General features: G+C 53.8%; 1 non-coding gene across 1 annotated transcript in view; it reads left to right on the top strand.

The window, feature by feature from the left end:
- The first annotated feature begins 5,329 nt into the window (after nucleotides 1-5,329).
- The window catches only part of LOC121863694, a 4,338-nt gene continuing 3,517 nt past the window's right edge, over nucleotides 5,330-6,150 (top strand). Inside the window, exon 1 of the ribosomal RNA XR_006088442.1 lies at nucleotides 5,330-6,150. This exon is cut by the window's right edge and continues 3,517 nt beyond it. This is a non-coding gene — a ribosomal RNA (large subunit ribosomal RNA).

Here is a 6,150-nt window from a genome sequence, read left to right as displayed (position 1 = left end):
GCATTCAAAAACAACAACCAAAATTGCCGTCGATTTCCTCTCCCTGCCCTGCAATGGCTGGAGCAGAAGGAGAGCGAGAGAGAGAATAGTCTCATTGGGTCAGAGGAATGGCAGTGGAGCGGGCTAATGGCGAGTAGGCTCGCGATCTATCAATTACACTAGCCAGGTCGCTCTCCCTATTGAACATTATTATTCTCTCACGTCGCCACTGCGGTTTCCGCGACAGCAGCAGCATCATCATGATGTTGCATCCACCAATTAGTCCGGAACCGGGTTATTCGGCTGTCTGCGAACAGTCCGGTTTTAACCTTACCCAACATCCACTCTCGAGGTGCGGTACGGTGAATGTCCTATCGTCCGACCTTGTATGCTGGATTGCACTATTTCACTATATTAAGGGGAGAGGGTGCCTTCACACACATATTCGGTGTGAAATATCTTCCGCCCCCCAGCGGAGCGCTTCGGCGCCTCTGCGAAGCAAAGCGCGGTATTCAAAAACAACAACCAAAATTGCCGTCGCTTCCCTGCCCTGCAATGGCTGGAGCAGGCGATAGGAGGAGATTTTAGTCTCATTGGATCAGAGGATGGCAGTGAGCGGCGATAGGCGCAGTAGGTCACAGCCCATCAATTACACTTGCCAGGTCTCTCTTCCGTTTGACATTATTTACTCCGCTTCTCTTCTCGGCTATCGCCGCCACCCTACTAGTTTCCGTCACAGCATATGCTGCGGCCTTTCAGTCCTGAACGGGGCTCCCCTTCGCCTTGCTGTCTGCCCAACTTAGCGGACTTGCGTTGGCTGATCACCCCGTCTTCGCGTCTGTGCCGGCCTTCAATGCAGCGCCCAACCGTCTCTTGACCGAGATTCATTGCACTATTCCACGCGCAAACGGCTACCCTAAATGTGCATAGACAACGCTCATGGTTCAACACGACCAGGGCGCAGTCTGGGAGCCGAGTATACTAAAAAGAGAGTTTAGCAGCCAAAACTCGTCAAAGCACACGTTGGGTTACCCCATCACCTAACAACGATGATGGCGGTTCCTACCCGTGAAATACACAACCTAACCAATATTGGGCGACGATGGCGCTCATGAGCCCACGTCCCCACAAACAGTAAGAGAAAGAGAGAGAGGAGGAGATGGGCCAAGGTCTTATGCCTCGCTGGGGCAAAGAGAAGAGAAGAGGAGCGGATAAGGGAGGAGATTGGCCAACGTGCGGTCCCTCGCCCAATGTCGGCTGCCTCGCTGGAGCTGGGTAAAGAGGAGAGGAGCGGATAAGGGAGGAGATTGGCACACACGGTGGCGCTGCCGGCGCCGAGGATAGCGAGAGAAGGTGCAGTTTGATCTGATCATCTGGTTTGCTATTTCTCTAAGGCCAACGTGCGGTCCCTCGCCCAATGTCGGCTGCCTCGCTGGGGCAAAGAGAAGAGTAGAGGATAAGGGAGGAGATTGGCACACACGGTGGCGCTGCCGGCGCCGAGGATAGCGAGAGAAGGTGCAGTTTGATCTGATCATCTGGTTTGCTATTTCTCTAAGGCCAACGTGCGGTCCCTCGCCCAATGTCTTCTGCCTCGCTGGGGCAAAGAGAAGAGGAGCGGATAAGGGAGGAGATTCGCCAACGTGCGGTCCCTCGCCCAATGTCGGCTGCCTCGCTGGAGCTGGGGCAAAGAGGAGCGGATAAGGGAGGAGATTGGCACACACGGTGGCGCTGCCGGCGCCGAGGATAGCAAGAGAAGGTGCAGTTAGATCTGATCATCTGGCTTGCTATTTCTCTAAGGCCAACGTGCGGTCCCTCGCCCAATGTCTTCTGCCTCTCTCTCAATCTCACTATTTTGGCCGCCGTGATAGGCGCCGCCAACAGCAGCAGCTACCTGGTTGATCCTGCCAGTAGTCATATGCTTGTCTCAAAGATTAAGCCATGCATGTGTAAGTACAAGCCGATTTAAGGCGAAACCGCGAATGGCTCATTAAATCAGCTATGTTTCATTTGATCTGTAAACCCACTTACTTGGATAACTGTGGCAATTCTAGAGCTAATACATGCAATTGGTCTCTGACCGCAAGGGAAGAGCGCTTTTATTAGTTCAAAACTGGTCGGGCCCCGGTCCGTAACCCACCTGTGGTGAATCTGAATAACTTCGGGCTGAGCGCACGGTCTCCGCACCGGCGCCGCTTCTTTCAAGTGTCTGCCTTATCAGCTTTCGATTGTAGGTTATGCGCCTACAATGGCTATAACGGGTAACGGGGAATCAGGGTTCGATTCCAGAGAGGGAGCCTGAGAAACGGCTACTACATCTAAGGAAGGCAGCAGGCACGCAAATTACCCACTCCCGGCACGGGGAGGTAGTGACGATAAATAACGATGTGAGTCTCATCCGAGGCCTCGCAATCGGAATGAGTACACTTTAAACTTTAACGAGTATCCATTGAGGGCAAGTCTGGTGCCAGCAGCTTGCACCCAGCCCAATAGCGTATATACAGTGCTGTTGCGTTAAAAAGCCTGATCTCAGTTCGGACTGACGGCACCGCCTGCAAGCGCATTGGGTCACGCCCGAATACGCTTCGCCGCTCACAGACGGGATGCTTTTTGTCGAGTGTCCCGGTACGAGAGCTTTACTTTTGAAATTAGGGTGCCTGCATGTGCTGTTTGGAATGGCCCGAATGGTGATGGCGGAATAATGGAATAGACCTCGTTCTATTTCTGTTGGTTTTCGGAACCAGAGGTAATAACGAATCGAACAGGCGGGGCATTCAGACATGCACGCTTAGAGGTGAATTTTGGACCGTCGCAGAAGACGAACCAGATTGCGAAAGCATTTACAAGGATGTTTTATTAATCAAGAACGAGCTTTCGAGGTTCGGCAATATCAGATACCGCCCCAGTTCTAACCATAAACGATGCCAACTAGCGATCCGCCGGCGTTATTCCCATGACCCGGCGGGCAGCTTCCGGGAAACCAAAGTCTTTGGGTTCCGGGGGAAGTATGGTTGCAAAGCTGAAACTTAAAGGAATTGACGGAAGGGCACCACCAGGAGTGGAGCCTGCGGCTTAATTTGACTCAACACGGGAAACCTCACCAGGCCCAGACACCGGAAGGATTGACAGATTGAGAGCTCTTTCTCGATTCGGTGGGTGGTGGTGCATGGCCGTTTTTAGTTGGTGGAGCGATTTGTCTGGTTAATTCCGATAACGAACGAGACTCTGGCCTACTAAGTAGTCGACGGATCTCCAGAAATGGTGTCCAGTTCGCAACTTCTTCTTAGAGGATGTTGCAATTCTACGACGAGATTGAGCAATAACAGGCCTCAGATGCCCTTAGATGTTCTAATACTACACTGAAGGGATCAACGGTAGTTTTCTCCGAAAGAGTGAGCGGCAACTCAAAGCCTTTCTTGATAGGATTGGGGCTTGCATTGTTTCCTCTGGCGAACGAGGAATTCCCAGTAAGTGTAAGTCATCAGCTTGGCGCTGACTACGTCTGCCTTGCATGGCACCGCCTGGGCCGCATTAATGGCTGAATATTTAGTGAGGCTCGGACTGGCGCCTGGATTACGTGGCTCCCAAGGTTCGCGAGGTTTCTGGGGGTCGCCGCCGAGCTGACGGAAAGATGTCCAAACTTGATCATTTAGGAGGAAGTAAAAGTCAGAATAAGGTTTCAGAGGTGAACCTGCGGAAGGATCATTAACAGAGAGAAAGAGAACGGGGCGCGCTTAAAACTACTACTACTCTCCTGATTTGGGCGGTCTCGGGCTCTGCTCTGGCAACTCCAGCAGCGAAAGAGGACAATCCCGGCCCCCGCACCAAAAATAGGTACCACCACGCTGTAGGTGGACCACACTCGGGCGAGAGCGCGAAGACCGGAGGAGGACGGACGGGGCTTTGGACGGCTGCCCGTCCGTTCCTTACTACCGGCGAATAAGCCTCTTGACCCAAAAAGAGTGAAATTCAAGTGTCAAAAAACAACAACAAGCCGTCCGGCCAAACCCAAACCACCAACTTGGGCTATGTCTGTCAAACCCTTTCATTGAGACTCTACCTGTGATGGTTAGTTTCAAAAAGAATAAACGGCAAATACACAACTTCTTGGGGATCATCGTCAAGCTGATGAAGGTCGCAGCAAAACCGCGGTCGGTATGTGAATCGCAAGAATACCAGATACATCGACAAGTTGAACGATATTGCGGGCGGCGGCAGCCATATGAGCTTGTCGCCGCCACTTCTGCGCAGGTCGGAATATACATCCATCGGTTGCTGCGAGTTCGGTGCCTGCTGACTGTCTCTGACACGAGGGTAACCCGAACCGAGCTTCCGCCTTGGGGTTTAATCGCCCGCGCCTTGCGCGAGGCGTGCCCTTAAAAACAAGCAAGCCTATCACTAGCAAGTCCATGGACTTGGCGCACCTACATTCAACCACAACAAAGCGACAGTTGTCGCCCTCGCAAATAACTGGAGGCGGCGCTCTTTTGCCTGCTGTCCACAGAGACACGAATGGCCGTCGGCCGCTCATGGCTGATGCTGCACATGTTCTAAGAGGCACTCCATCCCACGAAGAGGAAACGAAACCGGTCGGATATCTTTTAAGTAAGCCCCGCCGGAATTTCGTCTATCACCTCGAAAAGAGTGCTTGGCATGCATTGCAGTGGAACCTAAATTGATGAGTGCGCCTGGGCCCGCAGTCTACCATGTAGTGGTGCAGGCAGAGAGATGAGAATGCTTGGGTGACGCCGTGCTCTTCCTCACGCGCTCCTCCACCCTCTCCCACGGTCAGACGCGGTGTGGGCGTTCTCTTTGAGAGTTCGCCACGAGTCCACGTCTATCTCATGACTGGGAGGGAGGCAGGGGAGTTCTCTCTAAACGCGTTAAAGACGGTGTTGCGCCTCATAACGGCGCTCGCCGGGATAGAGCACTAGTTCTGCAGCCGGAAAGGCCGCTCACGCCAATTAATACTGCGACTCTCGCTCTCTTTCTCCGGATAAACAAGTGCCACTGCTGTGGCATGCGGGAACGGGGAAAGAGGTCAAAGTTTAAGCGGCAAAGGTGCGGCCGAGTAAGGGCGGAACACGAGCGTATATGCATTAAAACTGTGTGTGTGTATATGACTCTGCGAGAGATGTTCTGCTGGAACACTTTTCCTATTGGCTATTTACCACTCAATGAGAAGGAACGGAGTCAGGGGTGGGAGTGCCGGCGCCATGGCCGCTGGTACCCCCGCGACAAGCCCTCAAACCTTCCTGCCTGGTAATGTCGGTGGTGAAGAAAGTCGGTGGCAGAGCGTCTTCCGCTTCGTGGTTGGGGAACTTGTTCCCCCTAAGGATGATGAGACCACGATCGACCTCGTAGTAGGAGAGAGCTACCCGCCAAATTTAAGCATATTAATAAGCGGAGGAAAAGAAACCAACAGGGATCCCCTTAGTAAGGGCGACTGAACCGGGAAAAGCCCAGCGCATAACCTCGATGTCTTCGGGCACGAGGGGTGTTGCGTTTCAGAGGGTCCAGCACGCCGTCCCATACCGTCTAAGTCAAGCTTGAAAGCGGCCACTGCCCATGGAGGGTGACAGGCCCGCATGGCGGCGCCCGTGAGGGTACAGATGGGACGGTCGGAAAGGGCCTCTCTGTAGAGTCGGGTTGCTTGAAAGTGCAGCCCAAAGCAGGTGGTAAACTCCATCTAAGGCTAAATATGACCACGAGACCGATAGCGAACAAGTACCGTGAGGGAAAGTTGAAAAGAACTTTGAAGAGAGTTCAAGAGTACGTGAAACCGTTAAGAGCCAAACGGGTGGAAACTCGAAGGTCGAACTGAGGGGATTCAGCTCATCGGCTGTCGGCTGGGTGGGGTGTTGTAATTGAGCGACCCAAAAATGTTTGGGCGCGCCCCCACTCACGCTGGCGTCGGCGGGCGTATTTCGCCTGGTAGTAGGTCACCGCGACTGCTGCCGGGACGTCGAAGGCCCGGTCGGACTGGTACCGCCGACTCTCTCTCAGCTCGTCTGGGGACCCGCGACGGGGAACCACCGGTGTCCTGGCTGCCCTGCGACGGTCGTCGAGAGCTTGCCGCCGCTTCGGCGGCGGTTTTGCTCTCGGGGCGGGTGTGCAAAAAGGTCGGTGATCCACCCGACCCGTCTTGAAACACGGACTGCTGAGCCCAACATG

Source organism: Homarus americanus, unplaced genomic scaffold (assembly GCF_018991925.1).
Source record: "Homarus americanus isolate GMGI-L3 unplaced genomic scaffold, GMGI_Hamer_2.0 scaffold20343, whole genome shotgun sequence".
Taxonomy (NCBI): domain Eukaryota; kingdom Metazoa; phylum Arthropoda; class Malacostraca; order Decapoda; family Nephropidae; genus Homarus; species Homarus americanus.
Note: the sequence above shows the minus strand (reverse complement) of the source record. Positions and strands in the feature narration are given on the sequence as shown.